The sequence below is a fragment of the Callionymus lyra genome, chromosome 3 (assembly GCF_982586985.1).
Source record: "Callionymus lyra chromosome 3, fCalLyr1.hap1.1, whole genome shotgun sequence".
NCBI classification, from domain to species: domain Eukaryota; kingdom Metazoa; phylum Chordata; class Actinopteri; order Syngnathiformes; family Callionymidae; genus Callionymus; species Callionymus lyra.
In genome coordinates, this window is record NC_141820.1 from 5,888,370 (window position 1) to 5,908,838 (window position 20,469).

At 38.6% G+C, this 20,469-nt stretch overlaps 1 protein-coding gene, 1 long non-coding RNA gene and 1 pseudogene across 3 annotated transcripts in view; 2 read left to right on the forward strand and 1 right to left on the reverse strand.

Annotated features, from left to right (window-relative positions):
* LOC148083109 (NACHT, LRR and PYD domains-containing protein 3-like) overlaps window positions 1-20,469 on the forward strand; it is a 238,050-nt gene that overhangs the window by 101,371 nt on the left and 116,210 nt on the right. The window lies entirely within an intron of this gene.
* On the forward strand, window positions 1,727-9,278 carry LOC148083112 (uncharacterized). Its single transcript, XR_015710727.1, has 2 exons — window positions 1,727-1,792; window positions 1,909-9,278. It is a non-coding gene; the product is annotated as an uncharacterized LOC148083112 (long non-coding RNA).
* On the reverse strand, window positions 9,582-10,624 carry LOC148083113 (uncharacterized; annotated as a pseudogene).

Below are 20,469 nucleotides of genomic sequence, written 5' to 3' on the forward strand. Positions count from 1 at the left end.
CTTTTTAAATGGAGCCACAATCATGTCTCGAACTCTCTGCACTGGTTTTTAAAGCAGCCGCTGATCCACGGAGCAAGGCTGGACATCAGCAGCAGTACTTTACCTGGGCTGACGGGGGCGCTGGTCAGAAGAAGGACCATATCTCTGCAGCAACTCGTGGACGCTGTGGGACCGGGCTGCCGGGACATTACTGGGGATACGCTCTGTGGGGTTCGCTGGGAGATCACTGGACGAATGAAAGAATCACGGCTCCAGAAAAAACTGCGGCGGGATGGAGCCGGACCCAGCGGACCTCTTCCCGGACCTGCACCTGAGCCCTGAGGTCCGGGACAACAACAACACTCCTGTCCACCACGGACAGAGACGTTTTAACACAAGGCCACAAAGAGGAGTTTTTAGGTGAACTGTGTGAAGATTTTAAAGCAGAGACTCTTTTACGACGACCGACCAACACATGGACAGACAGACTTGGGGACTGGAGGTCACAGTGGAGGTCACAGTGGAGGTCACTGTGGAGGTCACTGTGGAGGTCACAGTGGAGGTCACAGTGGAGGTCATAGTGGAAGTCACAGTGGAGGTCACAGTGGAGGTCACAGTGGAGGTCACTGTGGAGGTCACAGTGGAGGTCACAGTGGAGGTCACAGTGGAGGTCACTGTGGAGGTCACAGTGGAGGTCACAGTGGAGGTCACAGTGGAAGTCACAGTGGAGGTCACAGTGGAGGTCACTGTACCTCTGAGGAAGATAACCAGTGGAGGATTTTACACGCGGCCATCGCGAGCAACTCCTTTTTAGCGCGTTTTAACCCCGGGGTTTTAAACGAGTGTCCATTCTGCATCAACCAGAGAAGACTTTTCACATTTTTAAAGAGTGTGGGAGGCTGGCAGGGTTTTTAATGTTTGAACTGTTGTTTTTAGTCTTTTTAACCTTGTGTTCTCTGTCCCTGTTTTATAGGCGGAGTCAGATACACAAGAAGCACAAAGAGAGAAGATCTTAAAGTACCTGGTGAGGTAAAGATGTGTATCTGACTCGCAGGAGCTGCAGACACTCACTGGATGTGGTGACTCTGTGGAGACAGAACATCAGATCCAGACTGAGGCTGGAGTTCTGCTTCCACAGAGTCACAACAACACCGAGATGCTTTTAGAAAATGGGGAGAAAAGGGACAAATTTGCGCAATGAAAGAAAACATTCTACAATTTGCACACTGGCTTGACTGAAGTATTGCACTTGTTACTTTATATGGAACTATTGTAAAAACAACAACATTGCAATAAAGTGTTTTTAAAAGTCCTCTCTCTCTCTTTCTCTCTCTCTCTCTCTCTTCACTCTACAAAAGAAATAGAAACAAACAAAAAAGGGTAACTGGTGAAAAATGCTTCTACAGAATAGAAAAACACATTTGAAAAATGAGAAACACAACTAGCCTGAAATGAAGAAACATTCATATCAAGGTGGAGATTTGAACACAGAAAAATGTCGGTCATTTTAGGAAGAACATTTTGATTTAAGAGATATGTTCATTAGAACTGTTACAATGAGGTCCTGCACTATCTTAGGAGGACTGAATGATTCAAGAGATCATAGAAACGTTTATTTATATATCTACTAGTAAAGTAAAAGACAAATGACACTCTGTACCAGCAGGTGGTGCTGGTGCACCTTTAACTGCTATAGAAGAAGATTTCAGAAGTACTTTCACTTTCTCTGTCGCTGCAGTGACATCCGTTCGTGTTTTGAGAACAACATTCATCATCCATCTGTTGGTTTCCATCCTTTTGAGTGGCAGTAGAAGTAAGTAGAAGTATTGTGTACTGTATCCAGAGTATGTATCTGATGATATCTTAGTATTATTCTTGTTTTCTTGTCTTGTTTGAACATATTTCACTTTCACACTTCCTTGCATTAAGTCCTGTTCAATTTGTTAGATTGGAAATTATTCTACACTATACGTATATGCCATAAGTTAAATTAATGCTAAAAAGATGATCAAAATATAGAGTATAAAATACTAGCCTCATCTAAGAGCTTAAACGTTTAAATACACATTCACAACCAACATTTCACTTTCATACTGATATACACTGTGTCAAGGGTAGCTTGAAACAGACTAGAGATTATTCAGCGACTTAATGAAGGACAGACTGTCTGCTCTGTTCACACCTGTGGACGTGAAACAAAAGAGCAAGAAAGAACACACCCAAAAGAGGGGGGCTGGAAGACAAAGGAATCCGCCCACACAACAGGGAAGCAAGGATGTTGCTCTCCAGGTGACTCGAGACAGGAACTAACATCAAAGAACCACTGCCCCAGAACAGACGCCCCCTGGACAGGAAACTTTCCCTTAAATGTAGAGACGACCCATAACCCAGGACCGTCTTTCCCGGAGCTATCGACCTGTACAGCTGCCGGCAAAGATCGAGTCCTTTCGATCGTAAAGTTATATCTTTGTTTGACTTGTAGCGGCGAATAAACGACCCGTACACTCTGCATTTTGACCTTTTCTCTCCATAAAGCAAAGTATTAAGACCCGGACGTGACGTCGTGTTGGAGCGACAGAAACGGACTAGTTTTAATCGTTTTACCAGGGTGTCTGGAAGCTAATTGAGCGATCGAGGGGCTCCTGCCATTATGACTTCGACACTTTAGACACGACAGGCTGGTAAGAGTCTCGTTCCACGTAGCATAGTGTGTCTCTCTCACCTGTTTTGGTAAAATACTGTTGTCGTCGTATTGTCATGACATATTGTTTTGTTTCAATTGTCTGTGTCTGTATATTTTCATCTTTTGAATATTTTTTTTCTCGCTGCGGTACTTGTAAAAATTAGCATTCGTTTGTGTGAGATCTCTGATTTTTTGTGACACAGCTGAGAGTCCAGGTTCGTGTGTCTCTGGACACTATCTCTTGCTGATAAGAACACTGCTGCTTGGCAGACGTTGTTACTTGTCAGCTGCTGCAAGGCCGAATGAGCTCCGAAAGACAATTTCCTTGTTGGGGGGAGTGGTTGCTCTTGGAGGTTGAACTTCTAAGACTTCCTTCTTTTCCTCACCGACCCTCCCATTGTATTCATGTGTTCTCTAAACGCACACACATTCTTACGTCATCTTGAATTCTATTCACTATTGGGTTCGATATAATTATCTTTTCTCTTTATTAAGAAACATTCTTTGTTGACGATAGTTATTTTACTATTATTCCTGTTTCTTAATTCGTAATTTCTTAATTGAGGTATATACAAATATACAGTTAATTAGTGGTATAATTGGTTTAAGAAGAAAAACAAACCAACTCACATTTCAATTTTCTCCTTCTTCTGCTGTGTTCAATAACAATAACACAATTAACATTGATGGTTGGCACACTGTTGTATGTATTAATGATCTTGACCATCCTCTCTTCCTATTTCACATTATCAATCGATCAACTCACAATTGGTCACATTGCGTGTAACTTTTGGTGTTTTGTCTAACTAATACTGCTTATCTAAAACAAGTGTGTCACTGACTGCTTGCATGTGTGTACGTTTGTTGATATCTAGTTCCTGTTTTCTCTTCTTCTCTCAATTTCTGATCTTTGGTGTTGTATTTGCTATGCTGCCCCCTGCTGGTTTGCTCTTTGTTTACTTCTTAATTGACTTTTGTTCTGACTCAATTGGTGTAATTATTTAATTATTGATTAATTGAATCAATTGCAGTTTATTCTGTTTTCTTATTTTTTCAATTATTACTTTAAATACATTTTATTATTTTGACAATCAGTCATACATTTACTATTTTATTATTTTTAGTAAATTAGGGATTGGATTTTTATCTTTTTAATTATTGGAGGAATATTAAGTTATATGTTGTATTTGGTCTTTAGACAGTCACTCTTATTCCTCTTCTTGTCAATTTTGCTATATATATATGCAACTAATTAGGAAGTTAAATAATTAACAATAAATAAATAATAAGTTGTTAATTTTTTTGACTTGAATAATTTTAATGAATTAGTATAATATTTTGATTAGATCTAATTGCATTTATTATTTTCAAATTAGTCCATTTAATTTTAATTCTCTTGTTTTTATTATTAATATCTTAATATAGTATTTGTTTTATTTATTATTATCTCGGATTTTATAATGGATTTTAATTAGTTAATTGAAGTTTTGGTTCTTAATTTAGATTTTTAGATTCTTCCTCTTTCATATTTTCATTTAATTGTTTATTATGGTAATTGCTTCTTTACCTATTATTTTTAGCATTATTACTAATATTATTAATATTATTAATTTGTTCTATTCATTTATTGACCTCCTATTTCAAGACAAAAGTAACTATTACTACAGGTGACAAGTTAAAGCTCCTGACAGGGAAGAAAAATAAGAAACGTTAATCTGTTTTTTAATTTAATGGTAAATCTTATGAGTGGGTTACTCACATCAATGATTTCTGAGAATTCATAATAAATAAAATAGTTAAACAAAATGCTCTTATTGAGCTCCAGATACAGCTAATTCAATTTCAACTTAAAGACTTGAAAGAGTTTCTCTAAAAATAGAGATGATAGTTCTAGGGTCCTATCATAGCTCCCTATTGGCCACTGGCTGGAGTGCATGGGTGTGGCAGGAGAAGAGGACGAGGAGATGGAAACAAACAAAGAATTTCGGTCAACAATGGCGCATTTTTGGCTTTTAGTCCAGGAACTTTGGTCCAGTTCCCTATTGGTGACACCTACGATTGAAGCAATTTTTCTGAGCTGAACAAACGAGAACTCAACCTCAACAACTCTCCACCAAGAATGAACTTCTGCTCCAGAGAGGGAGGAGCTGTACTGGTTCAACGTGATTGAACATCTGATGGTTTCTCTGATCTTGAAAAGACTTTTGAGACTTCATTCCTATGATCCACCTTTGGACCCCCCACACTGCACTATGAACTATGTCTGGGATGATGATGAACGTGATTATGAAGACAAATGGCACGATCTGGTCGCAAACATGAACTTGACTCTAGTCTGCGATGACATTTTTTGTGGTCCTGATGGTGAGGCTGCTGAACTAACAACTGAACAAGGTTCTCTATGCTCTCTGACACTTCTGTCCCTCGTGTTGCTCTTGCTGTGGTTGCTGGTGGAGAAGCTAGGTTCTATATATTATATATAGATATTATAACAGGGCCCGGAGACAAATGATTAAGAAATGCAAAGTTGTTTGCGATTTGATGAAAAAGCAGACACATCTAAACTGTTAGAGACATGATATCTTAAGATGTAACAGTAAACAGTTAATCCCAGAATAACATACTCTGATTGCTCCACTCAGAGCTATGATGAAAGCAGCCATAAGAAAACTAAACAAAAACTTGTGAGGTCGACTGATGCAGAATTTTATTTTAAACTAATTACAAGTGACTCTGTCTAGAGCTGCTGACTTGTCACCTCCAGAAACTAGACTATAGAGACTAGACTATAGAGACTAGACTATACTATACCATTCAATCTTGATGTGAGTGAAATTGATGATATATTGTTCTTTGAAATTAGACTTAAATAGTGAAAATGGTAAAAATAGAGACCAAAATACTGTAGGAGGAAAGGTCAAAGAAAAAATAATAGATTAAGAGATAAATTAAAAGAAACACTGAGAAATATAAATATGACATTCTTCTCTCTAGTTGAATAAACCAAACAACTATAAGTGAATATTAAATAAAGAAACTAGTTAAGATAAGCAAAATAGTAATCTAGAATATATACTGTATTTATTTTGTGGGTAGATAAATAAAGAGGTCTGACACCTGATCTAATTAACTACTACATTCATAAAACTCATTTGAACTCACACAACACTCTCAGACATTCACATAGATATTACAAATAACACACTGATCTCAGAGATAAACAAACAAACACATGATGTCTTAAATTTAAATTGAATAAGATAAAAAAGTGTCTCTGCTACAACCTGCTCCCTGTGTGTGTGTGTGTGTGTGTGTGTGTGTGTGTGTGTGTGTGTGTGTGTGTGTGTGTGTGTGTGTGTGTGTGTGTGTGTGTGTGTGTGTGTGTGTGTGTGAATGAAATAATTCCCTCGAACACCCGCCTCTGTTTCTCTCTCTCCATGAAGTCAAAACTTACTGATAATTTGAACTCTCTGCTAACTTCAAGGTTATATCAAATAAAACACAAGACAAACTCTAACTGACATCCACAGATCAAAGTTTTGAATACACAACTCATGACACACACACAATATCCTCATCACCACCTGAATAGATTCAAAACTGACCTTCTAGTAACTTCTGATCTTATCCTGTCAGAGGTGGTGTTGAGAAGCTCCAGTGAGGGAGGAATAAGAAGCCACTGTCCACTGCAGACTTAAATATATGAAATGATCTCCTTGTTAGAAGGTGAACAAGAAACATGAGCCAACATGAGTAAAGATAATAACTTGACTAGCTTGAAAATATATGTATGAAAAAATGTAGTTTTAGGAAACTACTCTTTGGACATGTGGTGAAATAGTTAAGATGTTTAAATTACCAAACACAAGAAATCATGATTTGAGATAAATACAACTTCCCTAAAACTAATAACACTTTACTTAATGCTAAGAGAAGGAACATATTGACATTAGAGAAGTTTCAAAAAACAAGGGAAAGAAAATATCTTGTTATGATTAAAACGTAGTTTCAGAATTAATCATTTTAAGAACATGTATTTTTTTTATAAATTAAAATAGAATACTTTTATATACATCAATGGCAGCCAATAATACAATACACAATATGAAAAGTGAAACTTGAAACTAAAAAATTAAATTGATTAATTGAAAAAGTTAAATAAAAAATGGAAATATGTTTCTAAAGCTGCTTCTAATGTTCTAAGGCAACTATAAACATGTTTTGAACAAAATGTAAAGCAGAGAACAGAATCGACTAAAAATGTAAGACCCAGAAGAAATAAATTAATTAATAAATGATGCCTTCAAGAAAGAAAATAGCAAATAATCTATTTAGAAACTATAGAATCATATCAGTCTCTAAATTACCTTTGTTAAAGATGAATATACCTTTAATCCAAGATCCAAAAATAAGAACTAGAGCGATAAAGAGATTAATGGAAAATAAACAAGTTGAATTCTAAAATTGACAAAATATGGACTTGCAAGTGTAATTTATTGAAGGAATTCAATTATATAAGCATTGAAAATTACTAGTTTTCATCCACATGACAAAATGATTTGATTGAAGTTTTAAACAAAGGAAACCTAAAATAAATACCAATTTGAAATACTAGAGTTTAACAGTTCTTTGGGGAACTTCAATATAAAGATAATAAATGGGTTAATAATGGAAAATAAGGTTCTCAAAATGTGTTCTATATCTAACAAAGGACAAGAAAATAAAATAAAAGAATGAATCATTATAATTATAATCGTAAAAATATTTTATAGAGTAGATTTTTACTTTTTTAATTTTTTTTATTATTCTTAAATTAAGTCTTAGTTAGTCTTTTATTAATTGGTTAAACTAAGGTCCAGAAATCCAACAATAGAAATGCTAATATAGAAAAAACATAATAAAATAAATAAACGGCTGCAGAATAGTTTGCACATAGACATTTTTTTCTATTTGATATTATCCATTTACTTTAGCAATAGACTTTCAAACCAAATCTAAGAGGAATAATAATGATTAAACAAAGCTTAGAATATCTTTTTGTAGCTAATAATGTCATATATTGAATAAATGTATTCATAAATAAATTTAAGAGAGTTAATACCAAGAGTATTATGATTAATTAAATGATTTGACAATAGATTTGGATACAAAGTTATTCAAGAAAACATTTTTTTAAATACAAATAAATAAGGTTGTTCATTTGTCCCTCAGGGGACGACTTAGATACTTAGCTGGATAATAGGTTTGTTACGTGATGGTGATTCTTGTTGCACGGTTCTGTCGATCAACACTGCTGAAGGAGGCTCTGTCCAGATTGCATTCAATTAGTTTAAATTTTTGGTGTAGAAAACAGCTCGAGAATAAGGTACGACTGTGTTTTACTTTCTCTCTGACTTAGGTAGTAAATAGGAAAGGGTTAATTTTGTCTGCATGAAGTAGTATGAGTAAATTCTAAATAAAAAGCATGATTGAAAGATGTATTGTTTCTCATTTGTAAAGAATGCGATGCTGTTCATGTCTTTCCTATGTTGCAGGACGAGCTCAATGATGCTCTGTTGACGGGGGAGTACGTCAACAACACCTCACATGAAGAGCCCACATCCAAGTCGCCGACAACGGGGCTGCTACTTCCTTTTTACCTCGTTAAAGAGGTTTTTCAAAGCAGTGGATACTGGCTCCATATCAATATATATTTTAACAAAATCTCTACTTCAAATTAGACTTATTAGATTTGAGTTAGTTATTGTGAATATGTTTTTTTGATGATTTGGCATTCAATTACTTCAGTTTTAATTCATAGAATAATTTTGATTTATTATTATTATTAAAAAAAATTTTTTGGATTTTTTCTTTTTTTTTGTGAATTGAGAGAAATGCTCATAATGTATAATTGTTTTCATTAAATGAATCTGTGTTTCCTCTGTTGCTTTCTCACCATATGTAATCTTTGTGTGGCACTATACGGATAATAGTTTAGCATGTTTAGTTTATGATAAGATTCGAGATCATTATTTTGAAATCAGACTAGTCTTTGTTTTATTGCATCATGTTCATGATGCAATCAGGGGGAATGTAAGGAAATGACAACTTTACTGTAATCAATCATCTAGATTTAACAGACATTTCAAATAGTCACTTGATTAACTGATAATCTTTCATATTTAATTCATATTAAATAATCCTATTCTTGCATTAGATCCACTGACTGCAACACAAGGCCGAGTTCACAAAGCCTCGCACACACAGAAAGATTAAACAATTCCAGATTCCAGGAAGTCTGGACACCTGTTTGAGAACTCACACTGAAGGACACAAGTCGCTGGGAACAAACTCTCTCTAGAAGTCAACAACCTTCAGTAAGTTTCCACTACGATCACGTGCGACCGGCCATCTTAGAATCAAGTGTTTAGAGTCACTGACCAATCCTACATTCACATTTGACTAGAGGTGTTAACCTGAATATTCTACTATAAAGATCCACCATTTTGTCTGATCTTTGCGTTCTGGCATTCTTAGACGTCTGCGATAGATCTCTCTGTTTGCCAGCGCCCATGTTCACGTAAGTTTGTCTCTTACTTTTGCATAATTCACTAAACAAGCATTTTTCTTAAACTCATCCATGTGTCTGTCCTTCATTCCATCACCACGTACGAGGCTGGGGAGGGGTCGGTTCATCGGAACACAAAATCCCAACACCTGAGACCAGTAATTCTGCGATAACATTTTCAATTCCTTCTTCTGCATCTGGTTTGAGCGGGTATTGTCTTATTACAGGGCGATGCTCAGTCTTCCCTTTAATAATTACAGGTGGAGTATTTTTCATTAGACCTACATCCGTGGGTCCTTGACTCCAGAGTTGATCTGGCAACTTGCTCACAGCCTCTTCCTCGTCTTGTGAGAGGGAGAGGATCCGTACATCTCAGCTCAAATGAGTTTGAGGGTTAGTTCTGAGTGTCCAATTTAATCGCACTCGTTGCCACCCAGTATGCGACACCTCCCACAACGGATTTTGTGGATTTGGCGTCCAACTGAGGTGTGGCAGCGATCCCGCAAGATCATTAATGTCTTTCCACTCATGCTCATGGCTCTTTGCCAAGGACACATGTGGGTGTTGTCCTGGCGGAAGGAGTTGTTTTACCTGAGCTGACACAACTGCAGTAGCAAAACCACACTTCTTTTTACAATATAAGTGTTCTAGGTTTATTACCTGTGGTTCTAGTCGCAAGAAAAATTAGTCATACTCTAAATCAGGGCCTGGATCATCTTTATGTCTTATGGTTACGTGAAGGCCCTGTTTTCCCTGGATCTCTCCTCCAGGTTCAACTTTTTCTGCAATTTCTCTCAAGAGTTGAGCTGCTGCTCCTGTCATTTCTGCCTCTGGGAGGTCTAATGACCACCAATAACGGGCGCTTCAGTTATCGGCGGTATGTCACCTACTGAGGCGATCACCCTCCCCTTGTTGTTTGTTTGTAGTCTTATTTCTAGTTGTGTGATAACATCCCGTCCCAACAAGTTATGTGGACAAGATGGATGCAAAACTAGTTCAGCCTGCGCTACTCTCAGTGGTCTTTCTGGTGCAACAATGTTCAAAGTGTGTGTCAGTGGCAAATGTTCAACCGTTCCATGAGCTCCTTTCATTTTGACTATACCTTTTCCTGGCTTAATTTTCTTTGGGTCCCATCGACCTAGTACTGAAACATCAGCACCGGTGTCTACCAGAAAAACTGTTGGATCTCCGTTTACTAGGAGTGTCATTTCAGGCCTTTTACCAGGCTCTGTTAAATGTCTTAACAAAAGGTCTTGAATTTCAGGTATTTCTTCATCAAACATTGTGTGTGAGAGGTTAATTTCTTCTTCTGATTCATCAGTTTCACATGGCGGTGCACTCGGTTGTGACCTTGGTGCTGCCACCTGTTGTTGGCCTAGTCATTCTTCATCCTCAGACGAATCATCAGAGTAGTGTTTTCGTCTGGGTTTATCTTTGCGCTTGTTTTTCTCAATACAATCTCTGGCAAGATGTCCTGTCTTTCCGCAAGTAAAGCATCGACCTTCTTTTAAGAGTCTTCTTTTTTCTGCGGACAGTGTATTAGGATCATATTATCATATTAGTAGTAAATGTTTGTTACATGTGTCATGTCACTAGTGACTTGTTTTTCTCGCTTTTTCTCTATCATTTCGTAATTTCGGGCATATGTAATGTGATCGTTTGTCCCAGCCTTCTGCCAGGTCACATTTTGCTTCTTAATGTATCTCGACAGATCTGGTCTCATTTGGTTCAACAAATGATTTTTGAAATGTGATTCCCATAGAGCTGGATGATCTTCGGGAATCCCACCATGTTTGTTAAAAACATCCTTTAATCTGACTTTGAAGTCGTCTATGTTTTCGTCTTCATGCTGCCTGCAGGCTGCTATTTGATTAGGATCAGGCCTCTGTGCATAGATCTGCTCACATCTTTCCAAAATGTCATTCAGAGGTAACGCGACTTGTGCATATGGTATGACGCCACCTTGATCGTTCGTGATCATGATACGAAAACACATAAGTCGTTGTTTCTTGTACTCCTGTTACATAAGCACAATTTCCTGTCCATTCTTCCACCAATCTGTTTCTCAAGACCCCACCTCCACACCACCACCATAACTGGGATCGAATGACGTGTTTCAAGGCGTTCTTCAAGTTTATGTTGGTGTCTGAACAAGAAGGATCTTCTCGCCTGCAGTTCATACAAAACTCTGCAGCCAGAATTGTGATTCGCTCTCGTAGAAGAACTTACATTTCTCCGATCCTTAAATCTCTGCATTAGTTTGTTTCAGGATCCATTTTAAAATTCTGGTTCTTACTTTCAGATCTACTCATGGTAGGATTTCATTAATTATTTGATAAAACAAGTTTTAAAATGTTTTATTTTTATTTTGTCAAGAGTTAAATAACATTTGTAAATTTTTAAACAATTTTTGGTTAAAAAGAATATTCTGTATGCAACAATATTGAAAAGACTTATATGGAAAAAAATGCATTCAGGAATATATATATATATCCAAAAAACAAATTTGGGAAAGTTAAAAAATATTTTTTGACAATACGGTGTTAATATTATACATTCTTGACGATACACAATACACACACCAAATATATACACAACTCTTTAAAGTTGACTTCCTGCAGCACACTGACTGACTGAGCTGAGAGCAGGACTTGGACCTGGAGACCACCTGCAGCAGCTTCATGATTGGCTGAGACTGAGACACCAGCGGGGAGACGGCGTGGATGACGGCAGTGAATTCCTGACCCGGAGTGACCCCTGGATTTATGAAACAACACAACAGCATTTCTACCACTGACCCTGACACATCTTTGGGGGGGACGCGTGTGTGTACCCAGGCCCAGGTAGTAGAACGGGAAGTGGGCCAGATGTGTGGAGTATTCGGGAAGAACCAGCAGTCCTCCAGGCAGGAAGTTCCACATGTACTTGTTCCTGGACGCGTGAGAAAACACTCGGTCCTTGATGATCTGTGCGGAAACAAAACTTGAATCAATTCGTTGCTCCACCAGATGGCGCTCTCAGCCGTGAGATGTTTCTCTCTGGAAACATTACTATTAGAACATTAAGAAGTGAAAGAACCGAGAAAGTGAGGCTTCATGAAGCTTCATCAAGAGTTTTCACTGATTGTTGGTCGATGATGATCAACATGATCTTATCTACTCACACGGTTGAAGTTGAGTTGTTCATTTGTTGTGTCAAACATGGAAACAACCCTTAACAGTCCAGGTCTCTGCTCTTCTGATCCCTCCTGCAGGGGGCGCTGCTGCGACAGTGACACCAGAACTCTGTCGCTCACCAGCGCTCGCACCGTGGACAGAACCTGAAAGAAAGATGATGATGTTGATGTTACTCAAGTTGACCCAGAACCAATCACCTGCTACGATACCGAGTCTATCTGGTCACAAAGAAAGAGCTGAGCTAGAAGGCTTTTCATTCACCGGTCATTCAATACCTGTCAGTTTTCAGAAAATAAATCATGTTTTGGGGAGTGAAGAGCTCAGTCATCCAGGAGACACTCTGTGTAGCATCATTCTGAGGACAGTCGGGCTCTGACCCGGAGGAAGCCCCGGGACACACCCAGGACATGACGGAGTCACACTAGAACAAGAGTTGAGTTAAAACATTTTTATTATTATTAACATTATTTTTAATGTTAATTTTAGTAATTAGGTCAGAATATTTGAATTGTTATTTATGTAAAATTAAGGTCAAATAAACTCAGTAACTCCAGAAGCAGCTGTGGATCAATGACATCAACAATATTGAATATTTCAAATGTTGTTTTTATTGATTAGTTTTGATGTGAAGATCAGAACAACCTTCCATCTGCATAACTGATAACCTGACGCTTCGTTCTACCCTCACTCGTGAACAAGACCGTGAGATACTTGAACTCTCCTCCTGTAGATGCTCGTCTTATTCATGAACTCTAGCCGATCGAAACATGTTCTGACCCACGAAGACTCGTCCAGGTCCAGAAGATTTTTAAGATGTCAATTATTTTTTGCTCGAATCAAGAACATTTAAAAATAATAATTGTTTCAAATAATATTCCATAAACTGAACAGATTAAGTCGCACGACTGGAACGATTCCAATGCTGGTCCTCAGTGAAGATCATGTTCATCAGGAGCAATTAAAACGAGACAATTCCCCGCCAGGAAATGGTGAGAGAGGACTGTGTGCTTTGACCCGTGACCAGAAGAACCATGAAAGCTACAAAAGACTTGATCATTTGGACTTTATCTACATTTTAAAGTTTGAATTGTGTTTCTACTGGAGCGTACGTCAGAGCAGGAGATGTTTGAAAAACGTGGCAGATTTGAGACTTTTTCTGTCATTCTTAGACGTCTGCGATAGATCTCTCTGTTGCTAGCGCCCGTGTTCACGTAAGTTTGTCTCTGACTTTTGCATAATTCACTAAACGAGCATTTTTCTTAAACTCATCCATGTGTCTGTCCTTCATTCCATCACCACGTACGAGGCTGGGGAGGGGTCGGTTCATCGGAACACAAAATCCCAACACCTGAGACCAGTAATTCTGCGATAACATTTTCAATTCCTTCTTCTGCATCTGGTTTGAGCGGGTATTGTCTTATTACAGGGCGATGTTCAGTCTTCCCTTTAATAATTACAGGTGGAGTATTTTTCATTAGACCTACATCCGTGGGTCCTTGACTCCAGAGTTGATCTGGCAACTTGCTCACAGCCTCTTCCTCGTCTTGTGAGAGGGAGAGGATCTGTACATCTCAGCTCAAATGAGTTTGAGGGTTAGTTCTGAGTGTCCAATTTAATCGCACTCGTTGCCACCCAGTATGCGACACCTCCCACAACGGATTTTGTGGATTTGGCGTCCAACTGAGGTGTGGCAGTGATCCCGCAAGATCATTAATGTCTTTCCACTCATGCTCATGGCTCTTTGCCAAGGACACATGTGGGTGTTGTCCTGGCGGAAGGTGTTGTTTTACCTGAGCTGACACAACTGCAGTAGCAAAACCACACTTCTTTTTACAATATAAGTGTTCTAGGTTTATTACCTGTGGTTCTAGTCGCGAGAAAAATTCGTCATACTCTAAATCAGGGCCTGGATCATCTTTATGTCTTATGGTTACGTGAAGGCCCTGTTTTCCCTGGATCTCTCCTCCAGGTTCAACTTTTTCTGCAATTTCTCTCAAGAGTTGAGCTGCTGCTCCTGTCATTTCTGCCTCTGGGAGGTCTAATGACCACCAATAACGGGCGCTTCAGTTATCGGCGGTATGTCACCTACTGAGGCGATCACCCTCCCCTTGTTGTTTGTTTTTTATTCTTATTTCTAGTTGTGTGATAACATCCCGTCCCAACAAGTTATGTGGACAAGATGGATGCAAAACTAGTTCACCCTGCGCTACTCTCAGTGGTCTTTCTGGTGCAACAATGTTCAAAGTGTGTGTCAGTGGCAAATGTTCAACCGTTCCATGAGCTCCTTTCATTTTGACTATACCTTTTCCTGGCTTAATTTTCTTTGGGTCCCATCGACCTAGTACTGAAACATCAGCCCCGGTGTCTACCAGAAAAACTGTTGGATCTCCATTTACTAGGAGTGTCATTTCAGGCCTTTTACCAGGCTCTGTTAAATGTCTTAACAAAAGGTCTTGAATTTCAGGTATTTCTTCATCAAACATTGTGTGTGAGAGGTTAATTTCTTCTTCTGATTCATCAGTTTCACATGGCGGTGCACTCGGTTGTGACCTTGGTGCTGCCACCTGTTGTTGGCCTAGTCATTCTTCATCCTCAGACGAATCATCAGAGTAGTGTTTTCGTCTGGGTTTATCTTTGCGCTTGTTTTTCTCAGTACAATCTCTGGCAAGATGTCCTGTCTTTCCGCAAGTAAAGCATCGACCTTCTTTTAAGAGTCTTCTTTTTTCTGCGGACAGTGTATTAGGATCATATTATCATATTAGTAGTAAATGTTTGTTACATGTGTCATGTCACTAGTGACTTGTTTTTCTCGCTTTTTCTCTATCATTTCGTAATTTCGGGCATATGTAATGTGATCGTTTGTCCCAGCCTTCTGCCAGGTCACATTTTGCTTCTTAATGTATCTCGACAGATCTGGTCTCATTTGGTTCAACAAATGATTTTTGAAATGTGATTCCCATAGAGCTGGATGATCTTCGGGAATCCCACCATGTTTGTTAAAAACATCCCTTAATCTGACTTTGAAGTCGTCTATGTTTTCGTCTTCATGCTGCCTGCAGGCTGCTATTTGATTAGGATCAGGCCTCTGTGCATAGATCTGCTCACATCTTTCCAAAATGTCATTCAGAGGTAACGCGACTTGTGCATATGGTATGACGCCACCTTGATCGTTCGTGATCATGATACGAAAACACATAAGTCGTTGTTTCTTGTACTCCTGTTACATAAGCACAATTTCCTGTCCATTCTTCCACCAATCTGTTTCTCAAGACCCCACCTCCACACCACCACCATAACTGGGATCGAATGACGTGTTTCAAGGCGTTCTTCAAGTTTATGTTGGTGTCTGAACAAGAAGGATCTTCTCGCCTGCAGTTCATACAAAACTCTGCAGCCAGAATTGTGATTCGCTCTCGTAGAAGAACTCACATTTCTCCGATCCTTAAATCTCTGCATTAGTTTGTTTCACGATCCATTTTAAAATTCTGGTTCTTACTTTCAGATCTATTCATGGTAGGATTGCATTAATTATTTAATAACGTTTTAAAATGTTTTTTTTTATTATTATTTTGTCAAGAGTTAAATAACATTTGTACATTTTTTAACAATTTTTGGTTAAAAAGAATATTCTGTATGCAACAATATTGAAAAAACGTATATGGAAAAAAAATGCAAGAATGTATATATATATATATATATATATATATACAGTATATATATATATACAAAAAAACAAATTTGGGAAAGTTAAAAAATCTGCATGTTTTTTGACAATGTGTCAATATTATACACTCTTGACGATACACAACACACACACCAAATATATACACAACTCTTTAAAGTTGACGTCCTGCAGCACACTGACTGACTGACCTGAGAGCAGGACTTGGACCTGGAGACCACCTGCAGCAGCTTCATGATTGGCTGAGACTGAGACACCAGCGGGGAGACGGCGTGGATGACGGCAGTGAATTCCTGACCCGGAGTGACCCCTGGATTTATGAAACAACACAACAGCATTTCTACCACTGACCCTGACACATCTTTGGGGGGGACGCGTGTGTGTACCCAGGCCCAGGTAGTAGAACGGGAAGTGGGCCAGATGTGTGGAGTATTCGGGAAGAACCAGCAGTCCTCCAGGCAGGAAGTTCCACATGTACTTGTTCCTGGACGCGTGAGAAAACACTCGGTCCTTGATGATCTGTGCGGAAACAAAACTTGAATCAATTTGTTGCTCCACCAGATGGCGCTCTCAGCCGTGAGATGTTTCTCTCTGGAAACATTACTATTAGAACATTAAGAAGTGAAAGAACCGAGAAAGTGAGGCTTCATGAAGCTTCATCAAGAGTTTTCACTGATTGTTGGTCGATGATGATCAACATGATCTTATCTACTCACACGGTTGAAGTTGAGTTGTTCATTTGTTGTGTCAAACATGGAAACAACCCTTAACAGTCCAGGTCTCTGCTCTTCTGATCCCTCCTGCAGGGGGCGCTGCTGCGACAGTGACACCAGAACTCTGTCGCTCACCAGCGCTCGCACCGTGGACAGAACCTGAAAGAAAGATGATGATGTTGATGTTACTCAAGTTGACCCAGAACCAATCACCTGCTACGATACCGAGTCTATCTGGTCACAAAGAAAGAGCTGAGCTAGAAGGCTTTTCATTCACCGGTCATTCAACACCTGTCAGTTTTCAGAAAAGAAATCATGTTTTGGGGAGTGAAGAGCTCAGTCATCCAGGAGACACTCTGTGTAGCATCATTCTGAGGACAGTCGGGCTCTGACCCGGAGGAAGCCCCGGGACACACCCAGGACATGACGGAGTCACACTAGAGCAAGAGTTGAGTTAAAACATTTTTATTATTATTAACATTATTTTTAATGTTAATTTTAGTAATTAGGTCACAATTGAATTGTTATTTATGTAAAACTAACGTCAAATAAACTCAGTAACTCCAGAAGCAGCTGTGGATCAATGACATCAACAATATTGAATATTTCAAATGTTGTTTTTATTGATTAGTTTTGATGTGAAGATCAGAACAACCTTCCATCTGCATAACTGATAACCTGACGCTTCGTTCTACCCTCACTCGTGAACAAGACCGTGAGATACTTGAACTCTCCTCCTGTAGATGCTCGTCTTATTCATGAACTCTAGCCGATCGAAACATGTTCTGACCCACGAAGACTCGTCCAGGTCCAGAAGATTTTTAAGATGTCAATGATTTTTTGCTCGAATCAAGAACATTTAAAAATAATAATTGTTTCAAATAATATTCCATAAACTGAACAGATTAAGTCGCACGACTGGAACGATTCCAATGCTGGTCCTCAGTGAAGATCATGTTCATCAGGAGCAATTAAAACGAGACAATTCCCCGCCAGGAAATGGTGAGAGAGGACTGTGTGCTTTGACCCGTGACCAGAAGAACCATGAAAGCTACAAAAGACTTGATCATTTGGACTTTATCTACATTTTAAAGTTTGAATTGTGTTTCTACTGGAGCGTACGTCAGAGCAGGAGATGTTTGAAAAACGTGGCAGATTTGAGACTTTTTCACAAAATAGATTCACTCGTCATTATTTAATTTTTATTCTATCTATTTTTAGTCTATCTAGCCACGGCATTTATTAAGATAAATAAGTTAAATAGTAATATTTTAATATATGAGTTTTTTTCAAAACATCTTACTTAACAGAAATTTTTTAAGAAAAAGTTTAGAAAAAAAGGAGTTTTGTTGAAATGTGAATGAATAGAAATACATTTCCGCCTGGAAACTTAAAACAAACATCATTTCAACGTAATCATGTTGACGTGAGTCACTCAGACTGTTGACCAGGTTACATCATTTACTCTTCAATAGTTTGCTGTAAAATGATTTAAAAAAAGTTGAAATGGAAAAAAGCTTCTGAAACATTGAACAGGTGGTCATAATGTTATGGCTCAATGATCAGACATGATCGATACACAATTCTCGTTCTCAAACAAGACATTGATCGACCGTTTGTGTAGTGAAGTTGTCTTCTCCTCTGGCTGTCTGTGACCTCTGACCTTCAGGGAGACGTGTCGCTGGTTGATATTCGACTGCTCTCCCCTGATGGTAGACCTGTATCTCTACTGACTTACTTCCTCTCTTTTAGTCTCTGACTTCATAGAACCTTCACTTTGTCTCAATGTTGTTTTGTGAGTGTCATGTTTTTAACTGGAAAACTGCCAAGTTAATTCTAGAAATAACTTCTTATTGAGGCGAGAACTGCGTTGTATTGATAGTATTTATAGTATTGTAGTTTAGTGAATATAGGGTTGAATTTTATCAGAACGACCAGCACTCTGGTTATAACAAATATTACAATGTAATATTTTAAGAATATACCTGGAATATCACTATCAGGAGCATCACTTTTAGTCCAAAGAAAACTATTAAAATGACATGGATAATATTATAATTATTATAATTTACTTTGGTGTTTTAGTGGAAGCAAAAGCGCGATACAAATATTACTTACTAACTTAGTTACATAAAAATCCCCCTTTGGTCATTGTGGGGAAACCGTCGATGTTTGTCCATCAAGGACAAGGTTGTTGTACGGCGTCGAATGTCATCCAACTCATCCAAGATCGTCCCAGAGTGTCCATAGGGTTCCTGGCAATAGAGCCACTGATACACAGATTGATGGGTGTCACCCTTATCACCCCCTTTACTACCATTAACCTAAAAGGATAAAATAGATGGAAGCTTTATCGTTTGGTAAAGACCATATTCATGGGGGAATGGAGTTCAGAACATTATGTTTGTCAATTCTCTACATCCGGGCCAATGGCAGGGGTGTGTCCAGAACCAAATCAAAAAAGAATAACAATATTTGCATCACAACGACTGAGAAAGTACACAATGAGAGGGATGAAGGAGTTGACAGAGAAGAAAATAATCATACGAAGGGGAGAAGAAAAATAATGTAATTGTAAAAAGAAAATATTTTTTAACTAAAATTTGAAAAATGATAGAGGAAAACTAAAAAAAAAAAAAAATGATAGTTTCGTTTGGGCTTGAACTCAGATGTGGTATGGGGTATTGAAGTTTTAGAAAAATGTCTAACTGTAGTTATAATGCAGGTCAGGTCAGGTATTATTTATTTTATTTTTAATTTTTGGTATGTTTAATATTTTCTTTGTCGTCCTATTAACGTGATTTTGGACCACTTTGTGGTTCTTGTAACATTGACAGACATTTCCAAACATCTCTTTATTTAATTTTGTGTAATTATATTATATTATTTATTTATTCTTTTAGTTAAAGTAGTGTAAGTATAAGTAGTAAAAGCAGTAGTATAATTAGTAGTAAAAGTACAAGTAGAATTAGTAGTAAACGTACAAGTAGTATAAATAGTAAAAGGAGTAGTAGAATGAGTCCAGCTTCAACCACAGAGCCCTCCTGATCAACCTGTCCAACCTGTTGACACTTCTGATCCCAACACAACACACCTCAGCACAAAACACTGGCCACCACAGACTGGTAGAACATGCAGAGGAGATTTTAGCCGGATCTTTTTCGGGACTGGAACTATACAGGAAGTCTTCCACAGGGTTGGTACTTTCCCCCTCATCGCTTCACCTCCTGCTTTGCTGACCTCATGGAGTCTCTGTACCTGCTCCTGAAACCTTCTCTCTGTTAAGGACATCCTTGACCTCCTTTGTTACCCACGGTTTATTATTAGGGTAACAGCGGACAGTCTTAGCAGGGGCGACAACGTCCAAGCAGAAATTATTATAATCTGTTATACAGTGTGTCTGACCCTTGATGTCCTCTTGAGACCTCAGCAGCACATCCCAGTCTGTGGTGTCAAAGCAGTCTCTGATGGCGTCCTCCACAGCTGGTGTCCACTTTCTGATTGTCCTAGTGGTCACAGTCTGTCTTTGCACCTGAGGAGTGTACTGTGACTGAAGGTGGACCAGGTTATGATCGGACCTTCCAAGTGGAGGTCATTGTGCGAGAAACCACAGGCCAGGAACTCCTCCAGAGACCAGAGGTCCCTGGACGGGGCCTTGGGAGTTGGCTCCGCCTCCCAGTCCGACAGGC